Source organism: Capra hircus, chromosome 9 (genome assembly GCF_001704415.2).
Source record: "Capra hircus breed San Clemente chromosome 9, ASM170441v1, whole genome shotgun sequence".
NCBI classification, from domain to species: domain Eukaryota; kingdom Metazoa; phylum Chordata; class Mammalia; order Artiodactyla; family Bovidae; genus Capra; species Capra hircus.
In genome coordinates this window covers 19138788-19158460 of record NC_030816.1, presented here as the reverse complement: position 1 = coordinate 19158460, position 19673 = coordinate 19138788, and positions in this window count along the sequence as shown.

Sequence of the window (19673 nt, the reverse complement as noted above, 5' to 3'; positions counted from 1 at the left end):
TGGAAAAACCATAGCCTTGACTAGATGGACCATTGTTGACAAAGTAATGTCTCTGCTTTTCAATATGCTGTCTAGGTTGACCATAACTTTCCTTCCAAGGAATAAGTGTCTTTAATTTCATGGCTGCAATCACCATTTGCAGTGATTTTGGAGCCCCCCTCCAAAAAATAAAGTCTGACACTGTTTCCACTGTTTCCCCAACTATTTGCCATGAAGTGATGGGACCAGATGCCATGATCTTCGTTTTCTGAATGTTGAGCTTTAAGCCAACTTTTTCACTGACAGAATGTGGTCCACTGGAGAAGGGAATGGCAAACCACTTCTGTATTCTTGCCTTGAGAACCCCATGAACAGTATGAAAAGGCAAAATGATAGGATACTGAAAGAGGAACTCCCCAGGTCAGTAGGTGACCAATATGCTACTGGAGATCAGTGGAGAAATAACTCCAGAAAGAATGAAGGAATGGAGCCAAAGCAAAAACAATACCCAGTTGTGGATGTGACTGGTGATAGAAGCAAGGTCTGATGCTGTAAAGAGCAGTATTGCATAGGAACCTGGAATGTTAGGTCCATGAATCAAAGCATATTGGAAGTGGTCAAACAGGAGATGGCAAGAGTGAACGTCGACATTCTAGGAATCAGCGAACTAAAATGGACTGGAATGGGTGAATTTAACTCTGATGACCATTATATCTACTACTGCGGGCAGAAATCCCTTAGAAGAAATGGAGTAGCCATCATGGTCAATGAAAGAGTCCGAAATGCAGTACTCTCTGGTTTACAGTAATTTAAAGTTATTTAGTATCCTATCATTTTGCTTTTTCATACTGTTCATGGGGTTCTCAAGGCAAGAATACTGAAGTGGTTTGCCATTCCCTTCTCCAGTGGACCACATTCTGTCAGACCTCTCCACCATGACCGCCCGTCTTGGGTTGCCTTTGAGTTAGACAAGGCTGTGGTCCTAGTGTGATTAGACTGACTAGTTTTCTGTGAGTGTGGTTTCAGTGTGTCTGCCCTCTGATGCCCTCTTGCAACACCTACCATCTTAGTTGGGTTTCTCTTACCTTGGGCGTGGGGTATCTCTTCAGGCTGCTCCAGCAAAGCGCAGCCGCTGCTCCTTACCTTGGATGAGGGGTATCTCCTCACCGCCGCCTTTCCTGACCTTCAACGTGGGATAGCTGCTCTAGGCTCTCCTGAGCCCACACAGCCACCGCTCCTTGGACATGGGGTTGCTCCTCCTGGCCGCCGCCCCTGACCTCAGACGCGGGGTAGCTCCTGGCACTCTCGGCGGCTGCCCCTGACCTCGGACGGCGGGTAACTCCTCTTGGCCACCGCCCTTCAGGCATGGGGTTCTCCCGGCTTCTGCCCCTGACCTCGGAAGTGGGGTAGCTCCTCTCGGCCGCGCTTAGTGTGCTGGTCGCAGCCGCCTGCACTTAGTGCGCCAGTCGCTGCCGCTTGTTTAACTTATACGCAGAGTACATCATGAGAAACGCTGTGCTGGAAGAAGCACAAGCTGGAATCAAGATTGCCGGGAGAAATATCAATAAGCTCAGATATGCAGATGACACCACCTTTATGGCAGAAAGTGAAGAGAAACTAAAAAGCCTCTTGATGAAAGTCAAAGAGGAGAGCGAAAAAGTTGGCTTAAAGCTCAACATTCAGAAAACGAAGATCATGACATCCGGTCCCATCACTTCATGGCAAATAGATGGGGAACCAGTGGAAACAGTGTCAGACTTTATTTTTGGGGGCTCCAAAATCACTGCAGATGGTGACTGCAGCCATGAAATTAAAAGACGCTTACTCCTTGGTAGAAAATTTATGACCAACCTAGATAGTATATTCAAAAGCAGAGACATTACTTTGCCGACTAAGGTCCGTCTAGTCAAAGCTATGGTTTTTCCTGTGGTCATGTATGGATGTGAGAGTTGGACTGTGAAGAAGGCTGAGTGCCAAAGAATTGATGCTTTTGAGCTGGGGTGTTGGAGAAGACTCTTGAGAGGTCCTTGGACTGCAAGGAGATCCAACCAGTCCATTCTGAAGGAGATCAGCCCTGGGATTTCTTTGGAAGGAATGATGCTAAAGCTGAAACTCCAGTACTTTGGCCACCTCATGCGAAGAGTTGACTCATTGGAAAAGACTCTGATGCTGGGAGGGATTGGGGGCAGGAGGAGAAGGGGACAACAGAGGATGAGATGGCCTGATGGCATCCCTGACTCAATGGAAGTGAGTCTGATTGAACTCTGGGATTTGGTGATGGACAGGGAGGCCTGGTGTGCTGCGATTCATGGGGTCGCAAAGAGTCGGACACGACTGAGCGACTGAACTGAACTGAACTGAAAGTTATTTATCAAAGAATCTCTGTTCTGGTAGACTCTTAACTAGACATTTCTTATGCTAATTTTTCCATACACTGATGTACCAATATGATTTGTATTTGCAATGATGTCTCAGAGGGTAGCAAATCCCCTCAACTCTTTCTACACTGTTAGAAATGGTGGGAGAGGGAAGGAATAAGTGGTGGTGGTAGCTGTAAAGATCAATCGATGATGAAGCTACTCAGGCTTGGATGATTCTGTCCAGGAAAAGTTCTCATGAGTTATAACATGGTTATAAAATTTAATAAACATTTGTAATAACAATGGGTTTTTTTGTGTGTGTATTTTTGTCTAAAGTTTTCCAAATCATATATACCTCAGGCTCCAGAAAACCTAGATTAATCCCAGGCAGTAGTATGTAAAGTTAAGAATTTAATTGAGGGTTGGAGTGGAATATTACATACAATGGACTATTAGCTAGTCATGAAAAAGAAATAGTGCCATTTATAGGAACACGGATGAACCCGGAGATTATTGTATTATGTGAAGTAAGTCAAAGACAAATATATGTCATATGTGAAATCTAAAAAAATGGTACAAATGAACTTATTTACATAAGTGTCCAACTCTTTGAGACCCCCTGGACTATAGCCCACCAGGCTCCTTTATCCATGGAATTCTCCAGGCAAGAATACTAGACAGCATAGCTATGCCCTCCTCCAGGGGATTTTCCCAACCTAGAGATCAAACCCAGGTTGCCTGCGTTGCAGGCAGATCCTTTACCTTCTGAGCCACAAGGGAAGGCTTATTTAATAAACAGTTCATTGCCATTTCTGAATTTTATTTTACTTTTAAAAATTGTTGATCTGGCTTTGGCAGGTCCTAGTTGAGGCCCATGGGGTCTTTAGCTACAGCATGAGAACTCGGAGTATGTGGGATCTAGTTCCCTGACCAGGGATCAAACCACAGCCCCCTGCCTTGGGAGCACAGAGTCTTAGCCACTGGACCACCAGGGAAGTCCATATTTCTGAATTTTAATTGTCTTTACTTCAGCCACCAAAAATATAAATAGTTTTTCCTTTATTAACAAAGTCAACTTTTTCTATAAACATCGTGATCAGCAGCTAACTGACTTATCAGTCTGCGTCATTTGAGTTTCTCTGAAAGCAGAGACTGAACCAGGTCATTTACTTGGTAGGTGATTATGGGAGCCAGAGAAACTGACAGTAAGAAGGAAAAGCATTAGAGGATACATTATTGATCTGACTACCATTCTGATCAGTTGGGACCTAATCCCACTAAGGACTCTGAGGAACCGTGTAGAAAGCATGTCAGAATTTTCCCTCCCAAGGACAAAAGGCTGACATTTATCCACTATTTCCCTTCATTCAGTGGTTGAGGGTGGCTCCCAGAAGAATTAACTGCTCATTGTACCTGGTCATTCAGTATGAGTTTGGCTCCTGGGGCTTTGGAGAGAGCTATTAGGAAGATGTGCGGCAGGCACTTGAGGGGTTCTAGGGGCTGTGGAGGAACTGTCCAGCACGTCTGCAGCTGAAATAAAAGGAAATGGCGTGGGACACCAAAAGTATATGCTGTGGTCTACGACTTACACCTTTCAGAGCTATTCTTTTTGCCCTATGTAACAACCATTTTTTCACCAATTCTTTAAGTCATGACCCACTGCTAATTAATTTTCAAAAGGAGTTAAGGCAAGAGAGTTAGCGTAGCAAACAGATGTCTCTTGCTGCAACTGGTCCGAAGGCCATAATACATTCATCGGGTCCCTTCTCCACCATTCATTTTAGATTTTTCTAACCCTTAGCAAGTACTTTTGCTGGTCTAAATTACTTGCTTGGTAGGGAGACCCAGGCCTTCATCCTTAAGGTGTTTAGCCTTGTTCATGTTGGGCTTAGGTTGTCACAATTTTGCAAATGACACACTTTTGTGGCAGAAAGGAAAGAGGAACTAAAGAACCTCTTGATGAAAGTGAAAGAGGACAGTAAAAAACCTGGCTTAAAATTCAACATTCAAAAAACTAAGATCATGGCATCTGGTCCCATCGCTTCATGGCAATGGATGGGGAAACAATGGAAACAGTGACAGACTATTTTCTTGGACTCCAAAATCACTGCAGATGGTGAATTCAGCCAAGAAATTAAAAGACACTTGCTCCTTGGAAGAAAACCTTTGACAAATATAGACAGCACATTAAAAAGCAGAGACAGTACTTTATAGACAAAGATCCCTCTAGTCAAAGCTATGGTTTTTCCAGTAGTCACATATGGATGTGAGAGTTGGATTATAAAGAAAGCTGAACACCGAAGAATTGATGTTTTTGAAGTGTGGTGTTGGAGAAGACTCCTGAGAGTTCCTTGGACTGCAAGGAGATCAAACCAGTCAATCCGAAAGGAAATCAGTCCTGAACATTCATTGGAAGGACTGATGCTGAGGCTGAAGCTCTAATACTGTGGCCACCTAATGCGAAGAGCTGACTCATTGGAAAAAAACCCTAATCTTGGGAAAGATTGAAGGCAGGAGGAGAAGGGGATGACAGAGGATGAGATGGTTGGATGGCATCACTGACTCAATGGACATGAGTTTGAGCAAGTCCAGGAGATGGTGAAGGACAGGAAGGCCTGGCATGCTGCAGTCCACGCAATCACAACGAGTTGGACATCACTGAGTGACTGAACAACAAACAGAGAACAGCTTCACTGGACGTGGAAGGATAAGAAGAATCCCAGGAAACCTGATGCGACCTAGAATTACTCCTCCTTACCTCTGTTATTTAGCAAAAATCCTAGGTGCTCATCGTAATTAGATCAGTTACCCTGCCGGCAAAAATGTGCTGCTTTTTTAGGCTGTGCTTCTTGAGGGATCTTACTTCCCAGACCAGGCCCCTGGCAGTGGAAACACAGAGTCCTAACTACTGGACTGCTAGGGAATTCTGGAAAAAAAAAAGTGCCTTTATTTAACTGCTGAACTTATGGAATAAAGAGCCAAAGTGAGCAGATGGTAGTCATAGGTGGTTTTTAGAAACTCTTACTGTGTCCCCTGTGGTGGTGGTTTAGTCACTAAGTTGTGTCCAACTCTTGTGACCCCATGGATTGTAGCCCGCCAGCCTCCTCTGTCCATGGGATTCTCCAGGCAAGAATACTAGGGTTGGTTGCCATTTCCTTCTCCAGGGGATCTTCCTGACTCAGGGATTGAACCTGGGTCATCTGTATTGCAGGCAGGTTCTTTATCAACTGAGCTGTGAGGGAAGCCCCTAGTAGAAGTGATTTTCTTCCTTCCACCTTTAGCAGGAACCAAGTCCCCAACCAGTAATGTTGAAGAAGCTGAAGTTAAACGGTTCTATGAAGACCTACAAGACCTTGTAGAACTAACACCCAAAAAAGATGTCCTTTTCATTATAGGGGACTGGAATGCAAAAGTAGGAAGTCAAGAAACACTTGGAGTAACAGGCAAATTTGGCCTTGGAATGCGGAATGAAGCAGGGCAAAGACTAATAGAGTTTTGCCAAGAAAATGCACTGGTCATAGCAAACACCCTCTCCCAACAACACAAGAGAAGACTCTACACATGGACATCACCAGATGGTCAACACCAAAATCAGATTGATTATAGTCTTTGCAGCCAAAGATGGAGAAGCTCTATATAGTCAACAAAAACAAGACCAGGAGCTGACTGTGGCTCAGATCATGAACTCCTTATTGCCAAATTCAGACTTAAATTGAAGAAAGTAGGGAAAACCTCTAGACCATTTAGGTATGACCTAAATCAAATCCCTTGTGATTATACAGTGGAAGTGAGAAATAGATTTAAGGTCCTAGATCTGATAGATAGAGTGCCTGATGAACTATGGACGGATGTTCGTGACATTGTACAGGAGACAGGGATCAAGACCATCCCCATGGAAAAGAAAGGCAAAAAAGCAAAATGGCTGTCTGGGGAGGCCTTACAAATAGCTGTGAAAAGAAGAGAAGTGAAAAGCCAAGGAGAAAAGGAAAGATATAAGCATCTGAATGCAGAGTTCCAAAGAATAGCAAGAAGAGATAAGAAAGCCTTCTCCAGCAATCAATGAAAAGAAATAGAGGAAAAGAACAGAATGGGAAAGACTCGAGATCTCTTCAAGAAAATTAGAGATACCAAGGGAACATTTCATGCACAGATGGGCTTGATAAAGGACAGTAATGGTATGGACCTAACAGAAGCAGAAGATATTAAGAAGAGGTGGCAAGAATACACAGAAGAACTGTACAAAAAAGATCTTCATGACCAAGATAATCACAATGGTGTGATCACTCATCTAGAGCCAGACATCCTGGAATGTGAAGTCAAGTGGGCCTTAAAAAGCATCACTATGAACACAGCTAGTGAAGGTGATGGAATTCCAGTTGAGCTGTTTCAAATCCTGAAAGATGATGCTATGAAAGTGCTGCACTCAATATGCCAGCAAATTTGGAAAACTCAGCAGTGGCCACAGGACTGGAAAAGGTCAGTTTTCATTCCAATCCCAAAGAAAGGCAATGCCAAAGAATGGTCAAACTACCGCACAATTGCACTCATCTCACATGCTAGTAAAGTAATGCTCAAAATTCTCCAAGGCAGGCTTCAACAATATGCGAACCGTGAACTTCCAGATGTTCAAGCTGGTTTTAGAAAAGGCAGCGGAACCAGAGATCAAATTGCCAACATCTGCTGGATCATCAAAAAGGCAAGAGAGTTCCAGAAAAACATCTATTTCTGCTTTATTGACTATGCCAAAGCCTTTGACTGTGTGGATCACAAGAAACTGTGGAAAATTCTGAAAGAAATGGGAATACCAGACCACCTGACCTGCCTCTTGAGAAACCTGTATGCAGGTCAGGAAGCAACAGTTAGAACTGGACATGGAACAACAGACTGGTTCCAAACAGGAAAAGGAGTGCGTCAAGGCTGTATATTGTCACCCTGCTTATTTAACGTATATGCAGAGGACATCATGAGAAACGCTGTGCTGGAAGAAGCACAAGCTGGAATCAAGATTGCCAGGAGAAATATCAATCACCTCAGATTTGCAGATGACACCACCCTTATGGCAGAAAGTGAAGAGGAACTAAAAAGCCTCTTGATGAAAGTGAAAGAGGAGAGTGAAAAAGTTGGCTTAAAGCTCAACATTCAGAAAACGAAGATTATGGCATCTGGTCCCATCACTTCATGGGAAATAGATGGGGAAACAGTAGAAACAGTGTCAGACTTTATTTTGTTGGGCTCCAAAATCACTGCAGATGGTGACTGCAGCCATGAAATTAAAAGATGCTTACTCCTTGGAAGAAAAGTTATGACCAACCTAGACAGTATATTCAAAAGCAGAGACATTACTTTGCCAACTAAGGTCCGTCTAGTCAACGCTATGGTTTTTCCAGTGGTCATGTATGGATGTGAGAGTTGGACTGTGAAGAAGGCTGAGTCCCGAAGAATTGATGCTTTTGAACTGTGGTGTTGGAGAAGACTCTTGAGAGTCCCTTGGACTGCAAGGAGATCCAACCAGTCCATTCTGAAGGAGATCAGCCCTGGGATTTCTTTGGGAGGAATGATGCTAAAGCTGAAACTCCAGTACTTTGGCCACCTCACGCGAAGAGTTGACTCATTGGAAAAGACTCTGATGCTGGGAGGGATTGGGGGCCGGAGGAAAAGGGGACGACCAAGGATGAGATGGCTGGATGGCATCACTGACTCGATGAACGTGAATCTGAATGAACTCCGGGAGATGGTGATGGATAGGGAGGCCTGGTGTGCTGCAATTCATGAGGTTGCAAAGAGTCAGACATGACTGAGCGACTGAACTGAACTGAACTGAAGAGCTATAATCTAATAGAACCTGAGGACATGGGAAGGAGAAGCACAAATTCTGCAACATTTCTGTTACTGGGTATCTTGGTGAGAGAAACCATTGCTACTCCCCCTTCTTGGGTTCCAGATCTCCTATATTTTAGCTGTTTGGGTACATAGCATCATATATTGGTCACTGATTCAATGCATGTGCCGCATTCTATAAGATGACTCTCAACCATGCAGGATGTTATCCCCAGACTAACCCTAGCTCTCAGATAATAATCCTGAAAGGTATAGCGTGAGCAAGGAAGCCAAGAACATATCCAGAACAGGAGGTGCTTCGAGGCAACGATGAACAGTTGCCTCCTCTGTGGCGTGAGGTGTGGGGGGAGATCTGATGTAATAAATGCCACAAAGTGCCTGGCTGTGTCCTTGAGGATTGATTCTCTTCCCAGGGCTTCATACTGGTCTTTTGCTGCTGATGAGGCAGAACCTCTGCAGAAGCAGTAGTTATGTCAGTTTGGTGAGAAGGAGTCAATGCTATTAGGGCCACATATGATTTCTAGTGGGGCTTCTTAGGTGGTGCAGTGGTAAAGAATCCACCTGCCAATGCAGGAGAAACGAGATATGGGTTTGATCACTGGACTGAGAAAATCCCCTGGAGGAGGAAATGGTAACCCATTCCAGTATTCTTGCCTGGGCAACCCCATGGCAGGCTACAGCCCAGGGGGTTCCAAAGAGTCACACATGACTGATCACACATGCACCAACTACCAATGGTCTCTATTCCTACCAAGGCTACTATGTTTACGGGATCGTTTCACTAGCATTGAGGTGTCCAGAATGGAAGCCGGCTGACATTGCCTGAGGAGAATCCTGTCTACCTGGTTTTAGGAGCCTCCTCAGCGATAGATGCTCTCTGGCAGACACTAATGTGAGGCAAAAAGATGTGCACATTTATTTCTGCTCCTTTAGATGTTTTTTTGCCTTTTCCTCAAACCTGTTTACACTAAATATTACAATCTTGTTCATTCTAGGCCTCTGATGTATCAGCCAAGTAATTCTCCACTGCACAAGCAAAGATCCCTATGTCAGGGTAGTTCTCCCTCCATACACCAAGTACCTACTTGCTGCTCTGAGAACTGCGACAGTTTCTCCTCACCACCGTCTCTCAGGGATACCTGTGAACGGGATATAGTGCAAAAGCAGGCCATTTGCAGCTCTGCCAACATACTGAGTCAAGATACCTTTAAAACAGACTCGGAATTTTTCCTCCTCTACCACTTGGTCACAGAGAACATCCCAAGAGGCCATGGGTGTGGACTGATAGAGACTCACCGAGGCAACAGAGGGTAGTGACGTGGGAATCTGAACTCCTTTTATGAAATTTACTTGTGCCTTCTAGACTTTCTCAGGCCCCATCCTGTAAGTCTCATTTCTATCATACGATCAGTGGCTGCTGTGCAAGCTCACCTTGTCACTTAGACGACTTGACATTTCTAGTTGCAGTCACTTGACGTCACATGGCCACGTTTTCAGTCTCTACCAGGACCCTGGAATATATCGGAAACTGTTTTTCCAATAGTGGGCAGTTCCCTGTAGCAGCAGTCATGCCTCGACTCAGAATCTCAGAGCTCTCAGTCGCCACACTCTTGTTAGACATCTCTAGCATCACTGAATCTGTTGGGTCATATAGTCCTAGATACAAGGAGGCTTGCACCCCTGCCTGAACCTGCTGTAGAGCCTTCTCTTGCTTTGGACCCTTGTACTTTTAATCTGGAAAATTTTCTGGGTCACTCAAAAATGGTTTGGAACAGGATATCCCTCATGGTTCCTGCTGCCTCCAAAATGGAAAGAGACCAAATTTTGCTGTGCTTCATTCTCAATGTTAGGAATGCAGAGTTCAGTAACTGAGTATATCCATCCTAGTTATGCACTCAGGTATTGGGACAGTGACCACAAGATGACCTGCAGGCCCACTGGAGATGCCTTGTAGCAGGACTCCATATATCCCCTGGCTTCCTCAAACTCCCACTTTACTGATGGGGCCATGATGGCATTTAGGTTCCCTGTTATCGGTGTCACCCTAGATTCTGTATCTAACAGCCTTTGAAAGATCTGAGTGAATGGTCATAGGTTTTTCGGGGAGAAGAATTGAAGAGTTAATATGTACATAGATACAATGGAATCACAGGGACTTTCCTCAAGAGGGATGAGGCTTTCCCCTCAGGCAGTGGGCTCAAGGTCTGAGAGCTCTTTCAGATATGGAAACTTAACAAAGGATTATGATTTTCTACTATGCCTGCTGATCCCAGCTTGCTGCTCACCTGCTTTTTTTTTTTTTCTGAATATGAAAGTCAAGTCAAACTTTTGCAGACTGCCTATCTATCTTATCCCTAGGAACACAAAGAGCATCCAGCAATTATTCCAAATCCCTGGGTCCAGGCACCCTGGTTACCCATCTAATCTTATTGCCTATTACAATAATTATGCCTTTGATGTTTAAGTAAGCTACTTGGCCTCTGATATCAAGGAATTTTTTCATTCTCATTGACTCTAGAGAATCCGTTTCTGTGGCAGCATTTTATTCTAGGAACCCTGGTTCATAGACAACAATGACACTGAGCTTTAAAAAATTCTAGTGCATTTCCTTTTGTCCTAGTGAAGGGAGTATTCTGAGAAACATAGTCAAATAGTGGTCTCACGCAAAAATCTTATTCTAATATGCCTATCTTGTTCTAATATGCCTATCTCCTTGAGCCTTCTGATCTTTTCCTTTATGCTCTGATGGCGGTTCTGGCATCTCTGCATTGTCTTATCCAGGCTTCAAGCTACCATCTTGGCAGTGTTGGGACAAGCTCCAGGTACAACAAAAAGGATGTTAAGCCTTGTGTCATGCTGTATATTCCAATACACTCTCCCCTATTCATCCTTCTATCCCACTCACTATTCAGTTTAACACACTTTTAAAAATTCTTTTTATTCATTTAATTTATGTGGCTGTACCAGGTCTTAGTTGCGGTATGCGGGATCTAGTACCCTGATCAGGGATTGAACCCGGGCCCCCTGCATTGGAAGCGTGGCGTCTTAGCCCCTGGACCACCAGGGGAGTCCCACTTTAACATTTTCTAATCTGTTCCCACAGACCTTTCCCTCATTCCCATGAGTACCTACTAACCAGACACTGTAACACTTAGTTATTTCTTCCCATAGTAGATACTGTACTTCCCTCTTGCGGTATTCTAGCTCCTGACTCACATTATCCGTCTGAAAGCAACTGGAGGAGTCAGAGGAGGGTACCCCAAGGAGGGTAGCATCATCTGGCAAGGCCTTTATCTCGGGGAGGTGTCTATCCTCTCAAGGCAAGACGAAGCCTGCTGTTCTAGCGAGGAGGAAGAGACTGGCTTCCACAGCCTCCATGACTCAAGAGCATCCAGGGTTCAAAGTGCACACACATTTTCTTACAATTGCTTTCCTTCCAAGTGTTGAGGTCCTGGTCTTTCTCTGTCAAAACTGTCACTTAAGCAGGGACCTGTAACCTAGGAGAACCTCACGCGCAGACAGAAACCCCCACTCTGTCACTCTGAAGATTAAACTCTGAACCTGGCTTTTACTGCTGTCTGCCCTTTTGCCACAGGGTCTCTTAACTGTCTGTCATGGGGGACTCTGATTTTCATGAAATGCCATGAGTCCATGGTTGGCTGAAATGAACTTCCCTCTCTTCCTGTAAAGCTTTCTTTACGGCTTCTAAAGCAGTTTGGGTTTCCCAGGTGGCGCCAGTGGTAAAAAAAATCCGCCTGCCAATGCAGGAGACTTAAGAGAGCCGGGTTTGATCCTTGGGTCAGGAAGACCCTGGGGAGGAGGAAATGGCAAGGCATTCCAGTATTCTTGCCTGGAGAATCCCATGGACAGAGGATCCTGGCGGGCTACAGTCCGCAGGATCACAAAGAGTAGGACACAACTGAAGTGAATTGGCACGCACAAGGCAATTTGGGCTTCCCAGGTGGCACTAGTCGTAAAGAATCTACCCACCAACACCGGAGACTTAAGAGACACAGGTTCAGTCCCAGGGTCAGGAAGATCCCCTGGAAGAGGAAATGGCAATCCACTCCAGTATTCTTTCCTAGAAAATCCCAAGGACAGAGGAGCCTGGTGGGCTATGGTTCATAGGGCCGCAGAGTTGGACATGACTGAAGAGATTTAGCAAGGCAGTTTATGAAAGCCAGCCAATTTCACTCCATGTTTGATTACCATTGCCCCTTTTCGTTCCAGTATTAGAGATACTGGATGAGCAAAGCTCCCTATTCTGTATCCTATCCACCACACTTGAGAGTTTGGTACTTATGCCAGAGGTATGGTGAGGTGATTTAGTCGCTAAGTTGTGTCCAACTCTTGCGACCCCATGGACTGTAGCCTGCCAGGCTCCTCTGTCCTTGGGATCCTCCAGGCAAGAATACTGGAGTGGGTTGTCATTTCCTTCTCCAGGGGATGTTCCCAACCCAGGGATCGGACCTGGGTCTCCTGCATTGCAGGCAGACTCTACCGACTAAGCTACAAGGGAAGATGATGCCAGAGGTATGGACATTACAATTACCACCAGCATGGAGTTTTTGTTTCCATTTAACTGGTGAATAAATCATTTTCAGAATACTATCTTGAGGCTTGCTTTCTAGGGTTTCATCTGGTGTTAATGTCAGCTTGGGGTCCCCCAAGAGCAGAGCCTGAAGTAAGGACTTGAGTTTAGGTAATTAATTTTCTGGATGACTCCAGAAAATAGGAGTGTGAACATATTGAGAGAAGGAAAATGAAGAAATCAGTGAATGAGAGAAAATATTTACAAACCATCTGTCTGATAAGAAGTTAATATCCAAAATACATAAAAACTCTTATGACTAATTTTTTTTAAAAAAAGCAAAAACAAACCAATTCAATTTTAAACATGGCTGAGGTTGTGAATAGACATGTTTACAGATAAGACATATAGGTGGACAACAGGCACATGAAGAATTACTCAACATCACTAATCATCAGGGAAATATAAATCAAAACCACAATGAGGTATCACCCGACACCTCTTAGGTTCATTATTTTCAGAAAAACAAGAGATAATAGATGGTCCAGGATGTGGAGAAAAGGGAACCCCTCCTGCTGCAACCACTGTGGAAAACAGTACAGAGTTCCCTCAAGAAATTTTATATATATATATATATATAAATTAAATATGGAACTACCATGTTGTTGCTGTTTAGTCACTCAGTTGTGTCCGACTCTTGTGACCTCATGGACTGCAGCCCACCAGGCTCCTCTGTCCATGGGATTCTCCAGGCAAGAATACTGGAGTGGGTTGCCATCTCCTTCTCCCAAACTTTTTTTGGGTGTTAGTACTAAAAGGTCTTGTAGGTCTTCATAGAACCATTCAACTTCAGCTTCTTCAGTGTTACTGGTTGGGGCATAGACTTGGATTACTGTGATACTGAATGGTTTGCCTTGGAAATGAACAGAGATCATTCTGTCATTTTTGAGATTGCAACCAAGTACTGCATTTCGGACACTTTTGTTGACCATGATGGCTACTCCATTTCTTCTAAGGGATTCCTGCCCGCAGTAGTAGATATAATGATCATCTGAGTTGAATTCACCCATTCCAGTTCATTTTAGTTCGCTGATTCCTAGAATGTCGACGTTCACCCTTGCCATCTCCTGTTTGACCACTTCCAATTTGCCCTGATTCATGGACCTGACATTTCAGGTTCCTATACAATATTGCTCTTTACAGCATTGGACCTTGCTTCTCTCACCAGTCATATCCACAACTGGGTATTGTTTTTGCTTTGGCTCCATCCCTTCATTCTTTCTGGAGTTATTTCTCCACTGATCTCCAGTAGCATATTGGGCACCTACTGACCTGGGGAGTTCCTCTTTCAGTATCCTATCATTTTGCCTTTTCATACTGTTCATGGGGTTCTCAAGACAAGAATACTGAAGTGGTTTGCCATTCCCTTCTCCGGTGGACCGCATTCTGTCAGACCTCTCCACCATTACCCCCCCATCTTGGGTTGCCCCGTGGGCATGGCTTAGTTTCATTGAGTTAGACAAGGCCGTGGTCCTAGTGTGATTAGATTGACTAGTTTTCTGTGAGAATGGTTTCAGTGTCTCTGCCCTCTGATCCTTCTTGCAACACCTAACATCTTACTTGGGTTTCTCTTACCTTGGGCGTGGGGTATCTCTTCACGGCTGCTCCAGCAAAGCACAGCCGCTGCTCCTTACCTTGGATGAGGGGTATCTCCTCCTGCCACCCTTCCTGACCTTCAACGTGGGATGGCTCCTTTTAGAACTAAAACCCAAAAAAGATGTCATTTTTATTATAGCGGACTGGAATGCAAAAGCAGGAAGTCAAGAAACACCTAGAGTAAGAGGCAAATTTAGCCTTGGAATGGGGAATGAAGCAGGGCAAAGACTAATAGAGTTCTGCCAAGAAAATGCACTGGTCATAGCAAACACCCTCTTCCAACAACACAAGAGAAGACTCTACACATGGACATCACCAGATGGTCAACACCAAAATCAGATTGATTATATTCTTTGCAGCAAAAGATGGAGAAGCTCTATACAGTCAGCAAAAACAAGACCGGGAGCTGACTGTGGCTCAGATCATGAACTCCTGATTACCAAATTCAGACTTAAATTGAAGAAAGTAGGGAAAACCGCTAGACCATTCAGGTATGACCTAAATCAAATCCCTTATGATTATACAGTGGAAGTGAGAAATAGATTTAAGGGCCTAGATCTGATAGATAGAGTGCCTGATGAACTATGGACAGATGTTCGTGACATTGTACAGGAGACAGGGATCAAGATCATCCCCATGGAAAAGAAATGCAAAAAAGCAAAATGGCTGTCTGGGGAGGCCTTACAAATAGCTGTGAAAAGAAGAGAAGCGAAAAGCCAAGGAGAAAAGGAAAGATATAAGCATCTGAATGCAGAGTTCCAAAGAATAGCAAGAAGAGATAAGAAAGCCTTCTTCAGCAATCAATGCAAAGAAATAGAGGAAAAGAACAGAATGGGAAAGACTCGAGATCTCTTCAAGAAAATTAGAGATACCAAGGGAATATTTCATGCAAAGATGGGCTCAATAAAGTACAGTAATGGTATGGACCTAACAGAAGCTGAATATATTAAGAAGTGGCAAGAATACACAGAAGAACTGTACAAAAAAGATATTCACGACCCAGATAATCACGATGGTGTGATCACTCATCTAAAGCCAGATATCCTGGAATGTGAAGTCAAGTGGGCCTTAGAAAGCATCACTACAAACAAAGCTAGTGAAGGTGATGGAATTCCAGTAGAGCTATTTCAAATCCTGAAAGATGATGCTGTGAAAGTGCTGCACTCAATATGCCAGCAAATTTGGAAAACTCAGCAGTGGCCACAGGACTGGAAAAGGTCAGTTTTCATTCCAATCCCAAAGAAAGGCAATGCCAAAGAATGGTCAAACTACTGCACAATTGCACTCATCTCACATGCTAGTAAAGTAATGCTCAAAATTCTCCAAGCCAGGCTTCAACAATACATGAACCGTGAACTTCCTGATGTTCAAGCTGGTTTTAGAAAAGGCAGAGGAACCAGAGATCAAATTGCCAACATCCACTGGATCATGGAAAAAGCAGGAGAGTTCCATATAAACATCTATTTCTGCTTTATTGGCTATGCCAAAGCCTTTGACTGTGTGGATCACAAGAAACTGTGGAAAATCCTGAAAGAAATGGGAATACCAGACCACCTGATCTGCCTCTTGAGAAACTTGTATGCAGGTCAGGAAGCAACTGTTAGAACTAGACATGGAACAACAGACTGGTTCCAAATAGGAAAAGGAGTACGTCAAGGCTGCATATTGTCATCCTGCTATTTAACTTATATGCAGAGTACATCATGAGAAACACTGGACTGGAAGAAACACAAGCTGGAATCAAGATTGCCAGGAGAAATATCAATAACCTCAGATATGCAGATGACACCATCCTTATGGCAGAAAGTGAAGAGGAACTAAAAAGCCTCTTGATGAAAGTGAAAGAGGAGAGTGAAAAAGTTGGCTTAAAGCTCAATGTTCAGAAAACGAAGATCGTGGCATCTGGTCCCATCACTTCATGGGAAATAGACGGGGAAACAGTGGACAGTGTCAGACTTTATTTTTTAGGGCTCCAAAATCACTGCAGATGGTGACTGCAGCCATGAAATTAAAAGATGCTTACTCCTTGGAAGAAAAGTTATGACTAACCTAGACAGTATATTGAAAAGCAGAGACATTTCTTTGCCGACTAAGGTCCGTCTAGTCAAGGCTATGGTTTTTCCAGTGGTCAGGTATGGATGTGAGAGTTGGACTGTGAGGAAGGCTGAGCAATGAAGAATTGATGCTTTTGAACTGTGGTGTTGGAGAAGACTCTTGAGAGTCCCTTGGACTGCAAGGAGATCCAACCAGTCTATTCTAAATGAGATCAGCCCTGGGATTTCTTTGGAAGGAATGATGCTAAAGCTGAAACTCCAGTACTTTGGCCCCCTCATGCGAACAGTTGACTCATTGGAAAAGACTTTGATGCTGGGAGGGATTCGGGGCAGGAGGAGAAGGGGACGACCGAGGATGAGATGGCTGGATGGTATCACTGACCCAATGGTCACGAGTCTGAGTGAACTCCAGGAGTTGGTGATGGACAGGGAGGCCTGGCGTGCTGCGATTCATGCGTTAGCAGAGTCGGACAGAACTGAGCGACTGAACTGAACTGAACTCTGATCCAACAATTCTACTTCTGGGAATTTATCCAAAGAAAACAAAAACACAAACTTTAAAAGCTATTTTCACCCCCACATTCACTGCAGGATTATTTACAATAGCCAAGACATGGAAACAATCTAAGCGTGCATTAAAGGAGAAACAGATAAAGAAAATGTGACATAATACTATTTCATCTTAAAAAAGAAATGAAATCTTGCCATTTGTAACAACATGGATGGACCTTGCTGCTGCTGTTGCTGCTGCTGTTGCTGCTGCTAAGTTGCTTCAATTGTGTCTGACTCTGTGGAACCCCAGCTCCCCTGTCCCTGGGATCCTCCAGGCAAGAGTACTGGAGTGGAGTGCCATTCCCTTCTCTGGGATGGACCTTCAGCACATTATATTAAGTAAAATAAGTGAGGCATAGGAAGCCAAATGTATGATCTCACATACACTTAAATTCAAACAACCAAGCCAAAAAATCCAGAAAACAGACTGGTGATTTCCAGAGGTGCGGGATGGAGGCGGGCAAAATGGGTGAAGGGGATGAAAAGTACAAGCTTCCAGTTATAAAATAAATAAGTCGTGAAAATGTAATGTGCAACTTAGTGACTACAGTTATTAATATTATTTGTATTACATTTTTGAAAGTTGCTGAGAGAAATAAAATGGAATAAATTATTGATCCATGATACAACATGGGTGAAATCACAAAATAATTATGCTGAGTGAAAGAAGCCAAACAGTGTGTTTTTTATGACTCCATTTACATAAAATTATGGCAGATGCCCAGCAACAGAGACAGAAAATAGATCAATGGCAGCCTTTGCAGGGGGTAGGGGATGTGATACAGAGAAGCCGAAGGAGGGAGGGTATTATAAAGGAGCGAGAGGTAACTTTTGTGGGTAATGGATATGTTCATTATCTTGACTGAGGGGATGGTTTCGTACAAGGTTGGCCAAAAAGTTCGTTTGTATTTTTCTGTACCATCAGCGTGTATGCACCTTCTGATTAAGTGTTCTTAGCAAATACAATTGGCTTCTTAAGTCCATATTTCTCTAAGACCTCTGACACGCTATTAGGTGAGAGAATTTTTTTAGGTCTTGTTACCAAACAAAAAACCTCTAAGAATCTTAACATACTAGTAGCACTTAGGTGTTAAAAGGCACATAGAATAACTCAATTTTATATATTACATTAATTCTCAGCAGAAAAAGCTAAAGTTATATATCAAATGTTATATCCCCTAGTAACTTTTATTGTAATATACTTGGAATAAGTTAATATAGTTTTAAAAAGCACAGCATGTTCTTTATCTCAAAGTCTTTTTTTATAATTTTCCTGTACTCTAAAATCAAGTCAGTAAAATAAGCCAAATCTGTAATTTCATACTCAGCTTTAACTATTAATAACCCCAGTGAGTACTTTGTCATAGACAAGGGTTCTATAAAAGCAATAATGTGAATAATGTGAATGTGAATTGGAGGACTATAGAAAACATCAAAAGGTCAATCTCCCATTCTGTAAGCATACAAGACATGTCATAAGTTTTCTTGAATCATCTTAAGATACCCCATTCCATAATCATCAGTAATGTATATACACTTGGTCAGTTGAGTTGCTCAGTCATGTTCAACTATTTGCCACCCCATGAATCGCAGCATGCCAGGCCTCCCTGTCCATCACCAGCCCTTGGAGTTCACCCAAACTCATGCGCATCAAGTCAGTGATGCCATCCAGTCATCTCATCCTCTGTCGTCCCCTTCTCCTCCTGCCCCCAATCCCTCCCAGCATCAGAGTCCTTTCCAATGAGTCAACTCTTTGCATGAGGTGGCCAAAGTATTGGAGTTTCAGCCTCAACATCAGTCCTTCCAAAGAACACCCACGACTGGTCTGTTTAGGATAGACTGGTTGGATCTCCTTGCAGTCCAAGGGACTCTCAAGAGTCTTCTCTGACACCACAGTTCAAAAGCATCAATTTTTCGGTGCTCAGCTTTCTTCACAGTCCAACTCTCACATCCATATATGACCACTGGAAAAACCATAGCCTTGACTAGACGGACCTTTGTTGGCAAAGTAATATCTCTGCCTTTGAATATGTTATCTAGGTTGATCATAACTTTTCTTCCAAGGAGTAAGCGTCTTTTAATTTCATGGCTGCAGTCACCATCTGCAGTGATTTTGGAGCCCAACAAAATAAAGTCTGACACTGTTTCCACTGTTACCCCTTCTATTTGCCATAAAGTGATGGGACTGGATGCCATAATCTTCGTTTTCTGAATGTTGAGCTTTAAGCCAACATTTTCACTCTCCACTTTCACTTTCATCAAGAGGCTTTAGTTCCTCTTCACTTTCTGCCATAAGGATGGTGTCATCTGCATATCTGAGCTTATTGATATTTCTCCCGGCAATCTTGATTCTAGCCTGTGCTTCCTCCAGCCCAGAGTTTCTCATGATGTATTCTGCATATAAGTTAAATAAGTAGGGTGACATTATACAGCCTTGATGTACTCCTTTTCCTATTTGGAACCAGTCTGTTGTTTCATGTCCAGTTCCCAATGTTGCTTCCTGACCTGTATACATGTTTCTGAGGAGACAGGTCAGGTGGCCTGGTATTCCCATCTCTTAAAGAATTCTCCACAGTTTCTTGTGATCCACACAGTCAAAGGCTTTGGCATAGTCAATAAAGTATGTTTTTCTGGAACTCTCTTGCCTTTTCGATGATCCAGCAGATGTTGGCAATTTGATCTCTGGTTCCTCTGCCTTTTCTA